This window comes from Cervus canadensis, chromosome 15, assembly GCF_019320065.1.
Source record: "Cervus canadensis isolate Bull #8, Minnesota chromosome 15, ASM1932006v1, whole genome shotgun sequence".
NCBI lineage: Eukaryota > Metazoa > Chordata > Mammalia > Artiodactyla > Cervidae > Cervus > Cervus canadensis.
The window spans coordinates 3,265,881-3,283,908 of NC_057400.1; the positions used below are offsets into that span (position 1 = coordinate 3,265,881).

The 18,028-nt window shown below is 37.1% G+C and overlaps 1 pseudogene; it reads right to left on the reverse strand.

Annotated features, from left to right (window-relative positions):
* Positions 1-12,141: 12,141 nt before the first annotated feature.
* Positions 12,142-12,388, reverse strand: LOC122453550 (annotated as a pseudogene).
* Between the last annotated feature and the right edge of the window lie 5,640 nt (positions 12,389-18,028).

Genomic DNA, 18,028 nt, shown 5'->3' on the forward strand with positions numbered 1-18,028 from the left:
GGGGAAGCCCTGCCTGCTTTAGGTAAAGATCTAAAAATAAGAGTTAAGAGAGAGGTCAGATCATTAGGATGAAACTACTCCATAACAACATGATTTTGTTTAAAATTTCTGTTTATGAAAAGCAGATGTTTTCTTCAAAGAAGGTTTTAATATCTGATTAGTTCAAGTGCATTTTGAAATTAAAAAATTTAATTAAATTCATGTTAAGAATAAAGATGTAACAAAATAAAATATATAGGAAGATGTATGTAAAATATATGCAACCTATGAAAACCAGCATACATGAATACTGTGGACTTAATACAAATTTGAAATGAATCAAACCTAATAGGGTTCAAAGATTGTTTTATTTTTTTACATTGTTCTGTATTTCATGTCAAGAAAATCTCCTATCATAGATGAAAATGGTACTGAAAGTACTCACCTTAAGAAAGTAAAAAAGGAAATATAGAATGCTCTGAGAAGGCAATGGCAACCCACTCCAGTACTCTTGCCTGGAAAATCCCATGGGCAGAGGAGCCTGGTGGGCTTCAGTCCATGGGGTTGCAAAGAGTCGGACACAACTGAGCGACTTCACTTTCAGTTTTCACTTTCATGCATTGGAGAAGGAAATGGCAACCCACTCCAGTGTTCTTGCCTGGAGAATCCCAGGGACGGGGGAGCCTGGTGGGCTGCCATCTATGGGGTCGCACAGAGTTGGACACGACTGAAGCGAGTTAGTAGCAGCGGCAGCAGCAAAAATATTCCAATTATTATAATAATTTCTTCCTAGCATTTTCTGTAATCACTTTCCTTTGTATAGCTATTTGAGTCATCTTGGCATGGAATGGATTTGGTTTACAGACTTCTCTTCTGAGCAGGTTGAGACCACCACCAGTTGCTCACGAGTTGGGCCACTGGCCTCTCGGGATGCAGGTGGTACTTTTTGGGGTAGTAGACAACTAAGCTGAAGCAAAATTTAAACTTAAAAGCAATCTAAACATCTGACCTTTACCTAGTGAACAATGGGGAGTCAGCGAAGGGTTTTTAATTGAGAACTCATGTGAGGAAAACAAAACAACAAAACAACACCTGTTGTAGTTATGTATACTCTAAAACCTCTGCAACTAGTAGCAAGACTTGGACTTAAAAGGTAGCTCTGTGTGTTTCTAGCTGTACAGAATCTGACAAATTGCATCAATGTTTTGAGCCTCAACTTTCTTCTTTTAAAAAGAACCTCTTATCTGTCAGAATGACCATCATTAAAAAGTCTACAAATGGAGAGGATGTGTAGAACAATAACCCTCCGACTCTGTCGGTAGGAAAGTAAATTGGTGCAGTCACTATGGGGAACAGTATGGAGGTTCCTTTAAAAATTAAAAATAGAACTACCGTGTGAACAAGCAATCTCACTCCTGGGCATGTATCTGGAGAAAACCATAATTCAAAAGAGATAAATGCACCCCAATATTTGCTGCTGAATTTTTTAAAATAGCCAAGACTTGAAAGCCACCTAAATGTTCATTGACAGATGAATAGATAAAGATGTGATGTGTGTGTATATATATATATATATGACAGAATATTACTCAGTCATAAAAAAGAATACTCCTAGATATTATCATAATAAGTAAGTCAGAGAAAAGCAAGTATTATTCAATATCAGTTACATGTGAAATCTAAAAGAAAGTGAAACAAATAGATTTACATACAAAAGAGAAATAGACTCAGAGATAGAAAACAAACTTTGGTTGCCAAGGAGGACAGGTGGGGGAGGGATAGATTAGGAGTTTGGCATTAGCATATGCACACTACTATATATAAAATATATAACCTACAAGGACCTACTGTATAGCACAGAGACCTATGCTCAATATTTTATAATAAACTATAGGGGAAAATAATCTGAAAATGATGTATATATGTATATATATAAACACACACACACATATATGAAGCAGTTTGCTCTACACCTGAAACTAACACAATATTGTAAATCACTCGTACTTCAATAAAAAATACATTAAAAATAAAATAGATACACTAATATTTCCAGGTTGTTGTAAGGATTGCATACATTAGTGTCTATAAACCACTTAGGGCTTCCCAGGTGGCTTAATGGTAAAGAATCCACCCAGCTCTGCAGGAGAGGCAGGAGATCTGGGTTCAATCTCTGGGTCAGAAGGGCCCCTGAAGAAGGGGATGGCAACCTGCTCCTGTACTCTTGCCTGGAAAATTCCATCGACAGATGAGCTCGGTGGGCTACATAGTCCATAGGGTTTCAAGAGTTGGACATGACTGAGCACGCCTGCATGCATTGAATCATTTAGTACATTGCCTCAAACAAAGGAACTGACATTTTTAAAAAAGATATTGAACAGAAGCATTGTTATTCAAGGTTTAAGCAGATTTAAAGAGGGAGAGAATTTGCGGGGAGGGCTAATGCATGGTCCAGTTCCTGCTTTCATTGTTATCCAAATCACTTTAAGGCTTTGGGCTTGAAATAGAGATTTGTCTAGTTGAATCTGTTCCAGTGTACATAACTTATTTGGATCAGATAAGTAAACCAGATTGATGACTGTTTTATGTCATCAACAACTGTGCAATCACATTCATGTCTGGTTTCATGAAAAGAATGACTGTGCTTTTGAGTGCTTGGGACTTTAGGGACAGAATGTGAGATCATAGTTAGCCAGGATATAACTGGGAATGTCAGCCAAATAATCTGAAAGCGAATGTTGCTACCTAAGAAATAGCAGCATGTGCCAATTAACAGTACATCTGCTAATGAAATGAGGATGCAAATATTTTTAAAAAATGTTAAAATCTGTAAGGATTTTGGAATGTCAAATTATGCATCCCTGAAAGATGCAAAACTTTCAAAACAGATTTTTTCCCACACTCTATTGCAACAGTAGCTGCCACTCATGGAGGCTTGACTGCATTTTAAGCTCTTTGTAAACACTGTCTCATGTCATCCTCACAATTCCCCTATGTGCCAGGCTTATCCCCCATGTTTTTGCCACATAAAAGACTGCTGCACAAAGGGTGGTTTTCCTGCCCAAGGTCATAAAACTAACTGATGGAACTGAATTTGAATTTCATTCTCCCTACTGAAGCCCATTTTATTCTACCAAATGGTGTTGTCTTGTCACTTGGTACCATTATTTTTGAGTCTACTAAACACCATGAAGCATAGCAAAGAGTTAAACTGGAATGATTTAAAAAAAAATAAAAGAAGTGAAACCAGTAAGTTGTTCTAACAGTTGTTTTTACTACCCAAAAGAGCTTCATCTGGGAGCATCCTTATTTACTTCACCAATTCTGATTCTATCATTCTGATTCCCTATGAACTTTCAGTCAACACCCAAGAATGCCCCAAACTCCTATATATGTGATATTTAATAGGATCAAACACACATTTATGCTTTTTCTTTGATAATCTAGACACAGATTTACAAAACTTGAAAGAAATATTAAAGCTATTATATACCACCATAAGAAGACTAGCCTAATACTTAGTATTTTGTAATAGGGAAGAACAAATCTGACTTCATGTTAGATCTGTTTCTTTTACTTTAACCTTTGTATTCCATTGCTTTTGCTTTGATTTAAAATGTTGCCTATAGCCTGAAATATACAGGATAACCCATTCTCAAGGCTCTGACCTTCAAGGGTATAACACTTTTCCATTCATGTAGAGATAAAACATTGCAAAACAGAGAATACTATTCATCTTTTTGGAGTTTTATAGGAACATCGTGGCCTAAACTAAGTGGACAGCGGGAAGAACAAAGGATTGCTACACCAATAAGTTATAGCAACAACTAACCATGCCCCTCCCTTTCTCCGCCTTTAAAGAAGCTTTCTGAGTTGTCACTTATATGTGGAATCTTAAAAAAAAATACAGATGAATTTACCTATGAAACAAATAATCACAGGTGTAGAAAAACATTGCTATCAAGGGGGAAAAGGGAGGTGAGGATAAACTGGAAGATTGGGGTTGACATATATACACTACTACATGAAAGAGATAACTAATAAGAATTTCCTGTATAGCACAGGGAACTATACTCAATACTCTGCAATGGACTATATGGGAAAGGAATCTAAAAAAGACTGGATACGTGTATCTGTGTGACTGATTCACTTTGCTGTACAGCAGAAACTAACATGACATTGTAAATCAGTTATAAGCAAGTAGTGTTACTAGCTCAGTCATGTCCGACTCTGTGATCCCTTGGACTGTAGCCCACCAGGCTTCTCTGTCCATGGAATTCAAATACACTCCAATAAAAATTAATATATATCTATATCTATAAAGATGCTTTGCTGAAATTTTTCAGGGAGTTCAGATTTTGGGGGCATGAGTCATCCATTCTCCATGCATCGCCCTGGAATTATACTTTCTCTGCTCTACCCTTTGACGTTTCTGTTGGTTTGACCTCACTATGCATTGGGCACAGGCACTTTTGTTGGGTAACAATATCTCATAAAAATACAATTGCTTCCCACTAACTTTTCCGGTAATTATACACACTATTCCACAGTGTCTAACAGACTGCAGATCGCTTCTAGAATGCACATATGGGGCAACTCTCTAATGATTGTCAAAAGGAAGCTACTGATAAGAAATAAGATGTCATTACTTCCTGTGATGCTTGCCCAAACTGGTGGCCTTGGGAGACTCCCCACTTGACCCAACTCCTACACAAAACTAGAAAACTTGGGAGAACTGCTGTACTCACAGTCTCCAATTTATATATATATATATATTTTGTGTGTGTGTGTAAATAATAATTTTTATTATTTTTAATCATATATGTTTAATACAGTGATCAAGAAAATAGAAAGTACCTATGTTGAAGTATATAGAAAACATAGCAATATAAATAAGTTTTGTATATACATATGTGTGACTTATGTATCAGGTAGTATATCTCTTACACTTTTCACATTGAAATTTTTTTCCTCTTTGTTTTTTTTTTAATTAATTTATTTTAATTGGAGGCTAATTACTTTACAATATTTTAGTGGTTTTGCCATACATTGGCATGAATCAGCCATGGGTGTATGTGTGTTCCCCATCCTGAACCCCCCTCCCACCTCCCTCCCCATCCCATCCCTCAGGGTCATCCCAGCGCACCAGCTCTGAGTGCCCTGTCTCATGCATCGAACTTGGACTGGCGATCTGTTTCACATATGATAATATACATGTTTCAATGCTATTCTCTCAAAACATCCCACCCTCGCCTTCTCCCACAGAGTCCAAAAGTCTGTTCTGTACATCTGTGTCTCTTTTTCTGTTTTGCATATAGGGTTATCATTACTATCTTTCTAAATTCCATATATATGTGTTAGTATGCTGTAATGTTCTTTATCTTTCTGGCTTACTTCACTCTGTATAATGGGCTCCAGCTTCATCCATCTCATTAGGACTGGTTCAAATGAATTCTTTTTATGGCTGAGTAATATTCCATGGTGTATATGTACCACAGCTTCCTTATCCATTCATCTGCTGATGGGCATCTAGGTTGCTTCCATGTCCTGGCTATTATAAACAGTGCTGCGATGAACATTGGGGTGCACGTGTCTCTTTCAGATCTGGTTTCCTCAGTGTGTATGCCCAGAAGTGGGATTGCTGGGTCATATGGCAGTTCTATTTCCAGTTTTTTAAGAATCTCCACACTGTTCTCCATAGCGGCTGTACTAGTTTGCATTCCCACCAACAGTGTAAGAGGGTTCCCTTTTCTCCACACCCTCTCCAGCATTTATTGCTTGTAGACTTTTGGATAGCAGCCATCCTGACTGGCGTGTAATGGTACCTCATTGTGGTTTTGATTTGCATTTCTCTGATAATGAGTGATGTTGAGCATCTTTTCATGTGTTTGTTAGCCATCTGTATGTCTTCTTTGGAGAAATGTCTGTTTAGTTCTTTGGCCCATTTTTTGATTGGGTCATTTATTTTTCTGGAATTGAGCTTCAGGAGTTGCTTGTATATTTTTGAGATTAATCCTTTGTCTGTTTCTTCATTTGCTACTATTTTCTCCCAATCTGAAGGCTGTATTTTCACCTTGCTTATAGTTTCCTTTGTTGTGCAAAAGCTTTTAAGTTTAATTAGGTCCCATTTGTTTGCTTTGCTTTCGTTTCCATTATTCTGGGAGGTGGGTCATGAGGATCTTTCTTTGATTTATGTTATGGAGTGTTTTGCCTATGTTCTCCTCTAGGAGTTTTATAGTTTCTGGTCTCACATTTAGATCTTTAGTCCATTTTGAGTTTATTTTTGTGTATTGTGTCAGAAAGTGTTCTAGTTTCATTCTTTTACAAGTGGTTGACCAGTTTTCCCAGCACCACTTGTTAAAGAGATTGTCTTTTCTCCATTGTATATCCTTGCCTCCTTTGTCAAAGATAAGGTGTCCATAGGTTCGTGGATTTATCTCTGGGCTTTCTATTTTGTTCCATTGATCTATATTCCTGTCTTTGTGCCAGTACCATACTGTCTTGATGTCTAGCTTTGTAGTAGAGCCTGAAGTCAGGCAGGTTGATTCCTCCATTTCCATTCTTCTTTCTTAAGGTTGCTTTGGCTCTTCGAGGCTTTTTCAGTCTCCAGTTTAGACTGCCAGCCCTGACCTCCCATACAATCCTGCACTTTCTATTGCCTACATGACACCCATACACTTCTCTAGCATCATCACCTTGAGTTCATTGAATCAGAAACTTATTCATCCTTTCTTCTCTGCCAATATGAGCTCATCTTCTGAATAACTGACTTATGTCAGTGACATCCACATTTTATTTTATTTTAATGAGTTGAAGGGAGTTAGTAGCTACAAACTCACTTGAATAGATAAATTCTAATTTTACCTACTCAATGCATATTGACCTATTCCAGTACCAAGAGAGATTAAGTGGGTTTGACAGCCTTGTTTTTGACTTGGATGGTCACTGTAGCTTTATATTGATGATGGTGGATGGAAGTTAGAATTTCTAAGAAAGTAAATCTGGTGCCAGGTGAAATTAATATAAAAGGCTTATATTCTCTTCTTTATGTTTTCAACATTTATTTGACAGCAAACATATCATTATAATAAAAAATTAAGAGGCTATGATTTTATAAAGTTGGTTCTTGCTCGTTATTGACTAAAACAATAACAAAAACAATCAAAAGTATTGAAAAGTACCAAAAAAAAGGGGGGGCAAAAAACTCATCACCTGGTATAAGTAAACATTTGAAAAATCTTTAAATGAGTATGTACTGAAAGAGATTTATAAGCATTCATAAATAGCCTAATAGATATTTAGAAATAATTTTATCAAATAAATTATATGACTCATACATCATCATTTTACTTTAACTTGAAAATAAAACAGATGAAATTGAAAATATTAACATAAGACAAATATTTAATCAAAACAAATTTTTGATTTCTAAAATATACCTTAAATTAAAGATAATTATTATAAAAAACATTAGTAATTTACATTTGCAATGATTTCACATTAACTACTTCTTTCAGTTTTATATAAAGCAATTTTTCTCCCTACTTGAAAACTTAAAAAAATATTCTCCATAAGTTTTCTTACCTGTTTCATTCTCTGACTTTTGTATTTTTTTTTTATTTACAAAACTTAACTCTGTTAGAACTGAGTACGTTTGCTTCCTTTTCTACAAGTGTAATTACCAAACAGTTTTACTCTCATTTCAATATCTCAGAGGATTAAATATTCTTTGCTGGTTTGTTTGCCATACATTTTTTCATTTCTTACTCATTGATTTTGGTTTATATATTTCCTAGTCCATCACAATAAAGCTATTATAAAGATGGGTCAAATTTAGGGCATTGTAAATTCTTGCCCTATTAAGATTATATATATGATGTTTTTATATAAAAGGAAAATTTGTCTAAATAAAAATTTTCTGGACCATTGAACATTGCATAGATACTTAGAGATGTGGCCTCATGTCCTCCACAGTTAAGACAACATTTTCACTGCAGTCATTTATATTGTTTGGATTTTGCCTTCTTTTTTGCAGAATAGGGCATGCATGCAGCCTGTACCCCCAAGTTATTATACATTTGATAATATCTTTTATGGCCTTTATTAATCAATAAAAGATTGACTTGGAGTATTATTTGCCCGTGGTTATTTTTCTTCCTTTCATATAATCCACTTCATTCTGGAAGACTACACTTATGTTTCTCCTTATAACGAATTGCATTATAGGATTCAATAATTTAAACAAAGTTTAACAGCTCCTAAAGCCTGCCTGTACTTGTTGTCGACATATTCCTCATTCTCCCATGACTGCTGCTCATTCTTCAAAGAAACATCTCTGATCACTTGGGACTCTCTTCATCATATCCAAGTCTTAATTCTTCATGCTCATTTTACTCAGAGTGCCAGGATCTGGGGATAAAGTTGACCTTTTGCTCTTTCTTGTCCTCTACATCTTTTACATTCTATTTCCACTAACCTCCTTGTCTTTTCTCTTGTCATTAACTTTAATCGTTTCAAGTCCCTTTTCTATTTCAGCATTTCCATTTTTAGTACACCCATTTTCCCCACTGTTTTTAACTTTTCTTCTTATAATAAAAATACTTTGTTTTTCAGTTTCTATTATTTCAATCAGGAAGAAACTTCATTTTTTAAACTTACTATGATCTTTTTTTTATGTTAAGTCTTATGTTATGTTTACTGAATTCATATTACCAATTTCTTCTAAAGCACACATTTAAAATAGAAGGTGAGAAATGATTTAGAGAAAATAAATGAGATAATATTAATATAATTATACTAGTAATAGTAAGGTACAATATATTTAGATATACAATATATTTAGATACATAATGAAAAAAATATTAATTTTAACATTTTAAATTTGTATATACATATAGCCTCAAAATATGTAAAGCAAAAAATGACAGAATTTGAGGCAGAAATAAAAAAACTCATAATTAATATTGTGAATAATATTAATTTCCATATGCAACTTAGTAAGCCTAAGGAAAATCTGAACAACCTATCATGAAGCTTAATATAGCATAGATAGAGACCTATAACCAACAATCATAGAGTATACATTCTTTTCAAGCATAAAAGTAACAATGATCAGGTACTCGTCACAAAGAAAATATCAAAAAACAACAAAGAATCAACCTCATATAGATAATGTTTTCTGGTCACAGTACAATAAAATTAAAAACCAATAAAATCTTCCCTCAAGTATCTAGAAATTTAAGGTCACTGTAAATACTTAAAGAGAATAATGAAAACCAGTCTTTTAATAATTTCAATTAATAGCTAAATGTTCTTTAAAACAATTTAAGCACATGTCAAGCAAATAAGAATCATGTGTATATGCTTTATTATCAAGCTGTGTGGATGCTTTTTTTCAGGACTGAAAAACATTTGTTGAATCAAAATCGAATACTTTATTTTTACTATCTACAAGCCAACACTGAACTTTATTCAAGAATGAACACAATGTATAAAATAAGCAGGCTTATGTTGTAAAAATAGGTCAATTTTATCTCCTGGGTGCTGAGCAGAAGTCATTTTGAACAAAATCAAGTCCAACTCCCTCTCTGTAATAGAACTGCCATAATTTAATAACAAAAGTGAAAGTTAATGTACACTCACAAAGCATCTTTAAAGGTCCGCTGATAGTGCTACATGGGAAATGCTGAACCTAATCACCACGGTTCACGTTTCCACTGTGTGCTCATAGGCACCATTTCAGTAAGTATTAGCAGTCAGTTATATTCAGTTAGCTTCGTTTTTCAAATGAGACACATTGTTATGGGGAGCAAATGACCTCCCCAAATTTACAAGTCCACTTATCAGTGTGGGAAAGCTGACTCCCTAAAAAACTTGAGTCCCAGGTTAGTGTCTTAAAATGGGTGTTTTCTTATTCTTGACTCACTGTTGACACCTTCCTTGGCAGGCGTTCTTGCACACAGTGAGGCCACTTGTGCCTGTCAAGTCAGGGTGGCTGCAGAGCAGATGGAGGCTGAAGTGCGCAGCCTTTGGTTACCATGGAGACACGCTTCCATGCTCACTGGAGTACTGGATCCTTGGAGAATCAGGAAAGCAAGCAACTGAGAAAAAATAAATAAATAAAATGAAATAATGAATTAGGGAAAGCAGACCATGGCTCTCTGTGCTGCTCTAGAATTACACAATTATAAACTGTGTACTAATTTTTAAAGTCAAACTGGAAGTAGACTAAAATGCATCAGGAATGACAATACCAAAAAAAAAAAAAAATCCATTTTATAGGATCTTGCATGCGGCAGAGTGCCTGGCTGGACCCTGACTCTGCTGACCAGAATTACACTGGTACTCAAGCAAAATCCAGAATGCAGTATCAACATAGTTAATTAATGACATCAGATGAATTCAAGTTTAGCAGTCATTAAACTGTAAAATGCCTATTTTGATTGTTAAGCATAAATGTTTTTACTTGACAGATTCTCTGGGATTGACATCTATGAAGACTCAAAATTGCAGAAATACAAGGACTGAATAATCTAGAGCCAACTGTACTGGGTAAATTAAAAGAACTGGGGGAAGAAATGCTGCCATATTTTGCCTATATAACCCAATATTTATTCAGTTACCTGTTGCATATGACTAAGGTGAAGAGAAAATGATCGCCCTTTTTTATGCAGTTACCTAAATCCTTACAGTTTTCTAAGTCAGTTTTCAATTAAGCCCATTTCCTGCATGAAAGTTACTCCTATCAAATGTAACTTAACATAGGATTTAAAAATTTTAATGAAAAGAAGAAAACAAATCACTACTTGGCTTAGCACTAGACACTTATGGGGAAGGAGAAGCATTTATAGAAATACAATCTCTGAAGAACAAATTTATTTTGGAACCGGAGCCAAAGGTTTCACACCAATATCTTAAGTCACCATGCAAGTTGTTATCATAGGTAATAACACAGGAAGGTCAATTGTTGCTCCTGGTGACTTCCACTGTCCCAAGATATGAATATGGAGAGACCAAGACTACAGAGTCCACAGTTAGAAGTACAGGCTAGAAGCTCAACAAATTGCTAGTGAAATCAGCTGGATAAAGTAATATTAAGCATAGACATGTAGAAACAGAAGGAGCACACAGAGAAATGAGCGGCTACTGAGGTCATGATGCTCAGACAGGACAAGAGGAGCGTGTTACCCCAGACTCAGATACATAACTGTACATGCTCACAATACCAGGTCCTTGTTCTCAAATAAATATAGTGAATATTTACAATGAACAAATGCTCTATGAATGCAAGCTTTTTAAAAAAATTATAATTCTATCTAAATAAAAGTTATACTTCTAAAATAAGCCACTAATTGCCATTTTTTTAATGAAATTGATGTGACTTGGTGCCACAACTAGCCTTTTTCTGATGATAATTTATGATTCTGATGATAGCAGCAGAAAGGGCAGAAAAGAAGAGTTCATCTCTGGCATCCTGTGGGTTCCCACACAGGCAACTTCATAAAACATACAGATGCTACTCTGCTGAACTTTCAAATGAATAGAAATGATCACTGTGCTTGTGAGTCTCATACCTTCCAAAATATATACACGTATGTGCGCTAAGCTTCTTCAGTCACGTCTGACCCTTGTGATATTGTGGACTGTAGCCCACCAGCTTCCCCCGCCCGCGGGATTCTCTAGGCAAGGACACTGGAGTGGGCTGCCAGGCCTTCCTTCAGGGGATCTCCCTGACGCAGGACTTGAACCTGTGTCTCTCATGTCTCCTGCATTGCAGGTGGCTTCTTTACCACCCGTGCCACCCGGGAAGCCCCAAAGCACGCATAAACGGTGACAGATTAACAGGAGCAGGTCTTTGCTCACCAATAAGATCATACGGCAGAGGGGTTGGAGGTGGAAAGAGAAAAGTGAGGGGGGAAGTGCAGAACAGTGCGAACATTCACAAAAAAGATCTTGGTAAAATCAGATCCACACTCATAAAAATCAATAATTAAACCATAATCCAAAGAACTCTGTCCATGAGTCCAAAGGCACACATGCCAGCAGAAAGAAATGCAGGATTGTTCTGACCAATTTCTTCAGAGCAGAACAGGAACATGTCAGTGGAGTGATCACAACAGGGTGAAGAAGACACCCATCACACTTTGGAGGAGAGGCCTGGGGCTATCCTGTCTTCACGTCCATGAGCTGCAATTGCATTGTGACAGCCAGGGCACCCCCGGAGCCTCCCTGGGACCACATCTGGTTCTGAATGGCGCTCCCGGGATTCATCCCACTTCGCAGGTCTCCTGACCCCGCGTGAACTGTGTGCACAAACCTTGTGGTCTCCCCAGTTGTGCTTCAGTCAATCTGCTGGCCCCTTTAAGATCGAAAGAATACAGCAGTTGAAACACAACCACAATTCACTCATGTGTATAGTCCAAGTTATAAATGAGCACCATAGAAGTTTCCAAATCTCAACTCAGGAAGCTTCACAAAGCATGCTTCTCAATATGATGAATGTCCAATGATGCCAAAATAATTTTATTATTTCTCTGTGTTTTTGTTTCTGAAAGTCAAGCAATTTTTGTAGTCAATCTAATAAAGAAAAGGTCAGATTATTTCCTTTCTTTGCTTCTGGTTCTACAGAGACTCGTTTCTGAACCACCAGGAAAGGTATAAAAATTTGTTGTCTTGACTTATGGTCTTCACAGGTAGTCACTCACTCCTTGTCAACAGAGCTATCTCTGGGTTGAGAACATTCCATATTATGCATACAGATGACTGCAGACTCACTGTCAGTAGAAGTTGTTCTTTGAAGATTTCTTCTTATTTCAGTTTGAGGATTTACTTAAACACACACACACACACACACAAGTGGTCCTATCATAGCCTTTGTCTCTCCCGCTTGCTCTGGCCGCAGCCTCTCTCAGAGCTGGCTCCATGACTCCTGTCCTGTAAAGCTCACCTGAATATTTTCTAAATATCTATTATGAGGAAAGCTAAAAAGTGGTATTTAATTTGACAACCAAATCAGGGTCCCTAATCTCATGGGAAAAATAATTCAAGAGCAGTGGTTTTCAAACAATAGAATGCATTAATATTACTGGGAGGATTTATCAAAACATAGATGGTTGGACCCCACCCTAGGGTTTCTAATTCATTAGCTCTTGGTTAAAGACCAAAAACGTGCATGTGTCACAAGTTCACATGGATGCGCTTGATGATACCCATCTGGGTATCACAGTTTGAGAAATGATTGCAGTAGAATTGTGAATTAGATGTGATAAATGAGGCAACAAATACAAATTACCATCCCCCCAAATGAGGGATAACTTAAGTTAATAGCATCAAAAAAATGCAGAATTTTTAATAGGGGCAGATTAAGCACATGTGTTAAGCTTAAGAAAGAAGAAGAAGATGGTAGTGTAACAGAGCAAACCTGACTCTATATTGGATCTATTTCTTGAGCTCTAACCACTGTGCTCTGCTGCTTGCGGTTAGTTATGCTGACTCTGCACCTTTTGTAAAAGAATGTTGGCTATAGCCTGAAATTAACAAGACAGCTCATTCTCAAGTCTCTGTCTCCCAGGCTTGACCTTTGAAGCTATAACACTTTTTCATTCATACAAAGATAAAAAGCTGCAAAAGAGAATTGCATTTGTCTTGTTGGAGGTTTCCAGAAACACTGTAACCTGACCTATATTGACAAGCGCATAAATAAAGGATTCCGGCACATCTGTTTGCAACAACCAGCCACACTCCCTCCTCTTTTAGTATAAAGGAAGCCTGGATTCTAACTTGCAGAAGATGGTTCTTTGGAATACTCATCTACCATCTTTTCGGTCAGCTGGCTTCCTGAACAGAGTCGCTATTCCTTAATCCAAGACCTCATCTTAAAAGATTGACCTGCTGTATGGTGAGCAGGATAAGCTTGGTCTTATCCTGTAGGAAGATGTTGTGTTCGCAGCTAAAATAGGGAGTAATATTTTCAGCAAGGTTAATAAAGCATAAACAAATGAGTATAGCGAGGGATTAAAAATATTTGTTTTTGTTTTTATGTTTTATAATTCAAAAAATAATATTGAGGATTTGCTTTATATGTTTTATAATATAATTCAAAAAAATAATATTGAGGATTTGCTTTAAGTGTTTTATAATTCAAAAAATAATATTGAGAACCTAATGCTACGAGAAACATACAAATAGCCAAAGGCAAGTGTTTTCTTCAATGGGATCACACATGAGTGGAGCCAGCAGCCAAATACAATGGAGTGTCATAAAGGAAGAGGTCAGCCTGTGGTCTCCCGCTGCATAGCAAGGGAGAACCAAGTTAGCTTAGAGAGCTCAGAGAACACTTCTCAGAAGCAATTACACCTAGTTTGAGTCTTAAAGTCTCATTCTGGAAAGAAGAGGAAGACTTCTTCTGATGCAGAAGGGAATTTGCCTCAGATTATAAATCCTTGCCATGATAAAGCCAGAAATATGCTTATTAAATTTAAATTAAAATTGGGAGGAAGCATAAAGGAAAAACAGAGGAGGGAAGGGAAAAAAAGGATTGAAGGAAAGATAAAACAGATAAGGAAAATCATTTTTAAGCAGAAAATTATGTAGAAGATGTAGGCACTCTTGGGAATGCATCAGTAAAGTGTCACCTCACCAGAGGGAGAGGATCTCAATATTAGGGAGAGTGAATCAACCCTGCCAGAGGTATTGAGAAGCCAACTGGAGACAGACGAAATGTATGATGAGTCTTAGTGGGGCCCAGGTCCCATTAGCGCAGTTTTATGGTGTTACCAGTTGCGCATGACATTTTCTAGTAAAATGCAATAGCCTGGGGTTCTCTGTGAACTTCTTATGGCAATCAACCTTGCTTAGGGGTTGCCAAGGGAAACACATGATATTGGATGCTTTTATGAGGTCAGTGGGCAGCGTATGATGCTGTTCACTAAAACTCTGTATCAAAAATGAAACAATTATCTAGCTTGTCAATAGATTTGGCAGCTCTGACTGCACTGGGAATCTAAGTGTCTATAACATTGTTGAGAAACCACAGGATTTTGGCTGCCAAATGCAACATCTGGGGATAAAAGTAGGTGCTTTCCAAACATTTGCAAAGAAAACATTGTCATCATTTTTCCAAGGTAAATTCTTAATATCTAGAAAGAATCACAGCATTTCATGAATGGACAGAAACAGCTCCTTGGCTGTAGCTTAAAGAATGACCTTATCATAACTAAAGAAAGAGTGTCATGTCAGGTCAGGACACATCAAGAACAAAAAATGAAGAGACCAGACCAGCACTTAGTCTTATTCTGTGCAATAGAGATGCTCAGTATGACAGACACATGCATTCAAGTCAACAAATAGATGCCCTTAAGGAGCTGATATGTTGCCTGGGACAAAAACTGGCATGGTACTCTTCTCATGACTAAACATTCCTGTCTTAGAAAATATGGCCTCAGAGATAGAGTAATCTGGAAGCTCACCATAGATTTGCAATGTAAACTATATCTTTCTTTTGCTTGCATTAATTACTTTCACAGGTGCACTAGGCGATTCAGAACAGCAGTCTTTGCCCACTATCAAACCTGCAGGTTTATCCAGCTTTCCTCACTCCAGCAAACGGTGCAGAAAGGACAACCTCTCTTGCCTACATCCTTCGTAGTAATCAAGTTGGCCTTCTGCCCTGTATCAGTTACCCGAGTTGACTTGTAAGCTCCCTTCATCTATCCTAAGCCTGCATTACAAAAACATAGTTTTCTGACTGTGCTATCCATTTCCCCTCCTTTCTGTTAATCTCTAGTATGCTCAGTGACAGCCTGAGAATGAGATCCTGACTTAGCTTCAGTGATGTGGAGGCACGGTGCTGACTTTGATGCAAGTCTAACTCTGATCCTCTATTAAATATCCAATACACTCTTGCTCACTCGCACTTAAATTAGCAAGAAGATAACCAATTCAGTTGTTCTCTTTTTTAGCAAAGCAACTGAACCCTGAGGAAGATAGAAAATTGCACTAGATAATATAGGACAATAAAACTTGTAAGAATGTTTCTGTTTTGAGTATCAAAATTGAATTTGCTGCAGGAATTATGATGTGTGTGAGGCCAACTGCATTTAAGGAAGGAAAAAATATGCTACTCTAAGACATTCATTTACAGGAAAACTAGTTATAACTTTATGTGTCATTCTCTGTTTAATTTCAGGAACTTCTCTCCCCAAATAAAGCAAAACATTTTATGGATAATGAACAGGAGATTTAATATTGTATGGGTGACTAATTTGGTTACTTAAAAAAAAATCGGAAACAAACCGGATGTTCTAAACTTGATTAGTGTTTCTGTCATAAGGATGCGGCATTAGTCTGACAACGATTGAAACTCATAGCTCGTTATTTTTGTATGGCTTCTCCATTAGCTATACTTCTTAAAGTTTCACTGCTTTGTTGGAATTGTTAATTTTTGCTTCTTGCAGAAGTTTTCTCTTGGTAAAGCCAGTTATGAGAAACCCAAATAAAACAGAATTGAAGCAATTATTTAGATTATTCTGGATAAAAAATTCTTCTAGCTCTCTTTCTCTCTCCCTCTCTTCCTCTCTCCTTTCTTCTTTAAAGTTACCTCAAATTTCACATTCACTATGAACATGGAATAAAGTCAGGCACTTCTTTAAATAATAGAGTTCAGTGATACACTTTAGAAAATTTCAGGCGGATACTTTCTGCTCCCTTCTCAAGAAATTCTTTACTTCCGTTATGATTGCCGGAAAGGTGTTCATTATTATGCACTATCTGTTAGTGCACCAAATGAGCTATGAGTCATCCACATCTTAACAGAAACTAGTTCAATCCACCATATTTCTTTTTAACACCTTAGCAAAAAATGAACATTTGAGACAGAAGAGGATTTTTAAAACAGACACACCAGTAAAGTTAAGATGACCGAGTACATCCGCAAAGCAGAGGGACTTAAGGAAATAGAAGTAGCTAGACACCCTTTCTCAAAATGAACTGGGGATATAGCAAGCAGAAGAGAGAATAACAGAATTATACCCATGTCAAAACACAGTTATTTTGCCAACCTAGCAACAAAAGTTCACTTCCAGCCACTTTGGGTTGATGTAGTAACATATCTTGAGGAAAAGAAAAATGGAAGGGCATGGAAAGACTTGTCTTGTCCCCACTTTGGTGGTAATGGAACAGTTTGCAAAAAAATTAGTTGGTCAAAAAGAATTCTTCGTATGAGTAAGTTACCATGCAGTTCCTTTAGAGACACTCGCTTAGAGCAGATTAGAGAAACTCAATCAAATGCTGCCGTGGGAGAGTCCAGCCAAAGGAGCAGCAACAGTTCCTGATCTGGTTTCAGGACGTGTGTATGTGTGCATGTCTGCGTGTGGGTGTGTATGTATGTGCACTTTCCCACATGCCCAGTATCCCTAGAGGGAAAGCGCAGAGGCCAGCCCCAGATGGCTGCCCCAAGCGGTTACAACATTCTGCTTTTATCCCTAACTCCTCCTAGTCTTCACACCTACACTTCAGGCTTTTAGTCCAGAAGATTAAAGTCCATTGTTCTGGATTCAGGTTGACTTTCCTTTTCCCTTGACAGGTTGACAGGCATGTCTTGAAGACAGCTGGTGCATTTTACAAATCAGCTTATTGACTTTGGAGGAACTGACTTAGATTCTTCTGCGCCCTGCTGGTCCCCCTACTTTTGTCTCAGGCATAAGGCTGACTCCTGGCTAGGAGGCCTCTGGGGAGCGGTATGTCTGCACCCAGGGTCTCTGTATCAGGTCAGCCTATGTAGATCATAAAATGATCAGCTTCTTTCCTTTAGTAAAAAAGTAGAAGATTGCCTGGTTCTTAATCCCATGAACATTGTCACATTTTTACAAAATTATTTACCTTATTTACCTTTTTTATTTACAAATCTTGTTGACTGGGAGTCTCATTTTTTCTAACACTGGTGGATAGGGGACGTGGAGGCTGACACTAAAGTGCTTCTCCCAGACATCTTTGGGACAGTATCTTTATGCTCATATATTTACTCCCGAGTCTACTAACCATTCACCTTCTG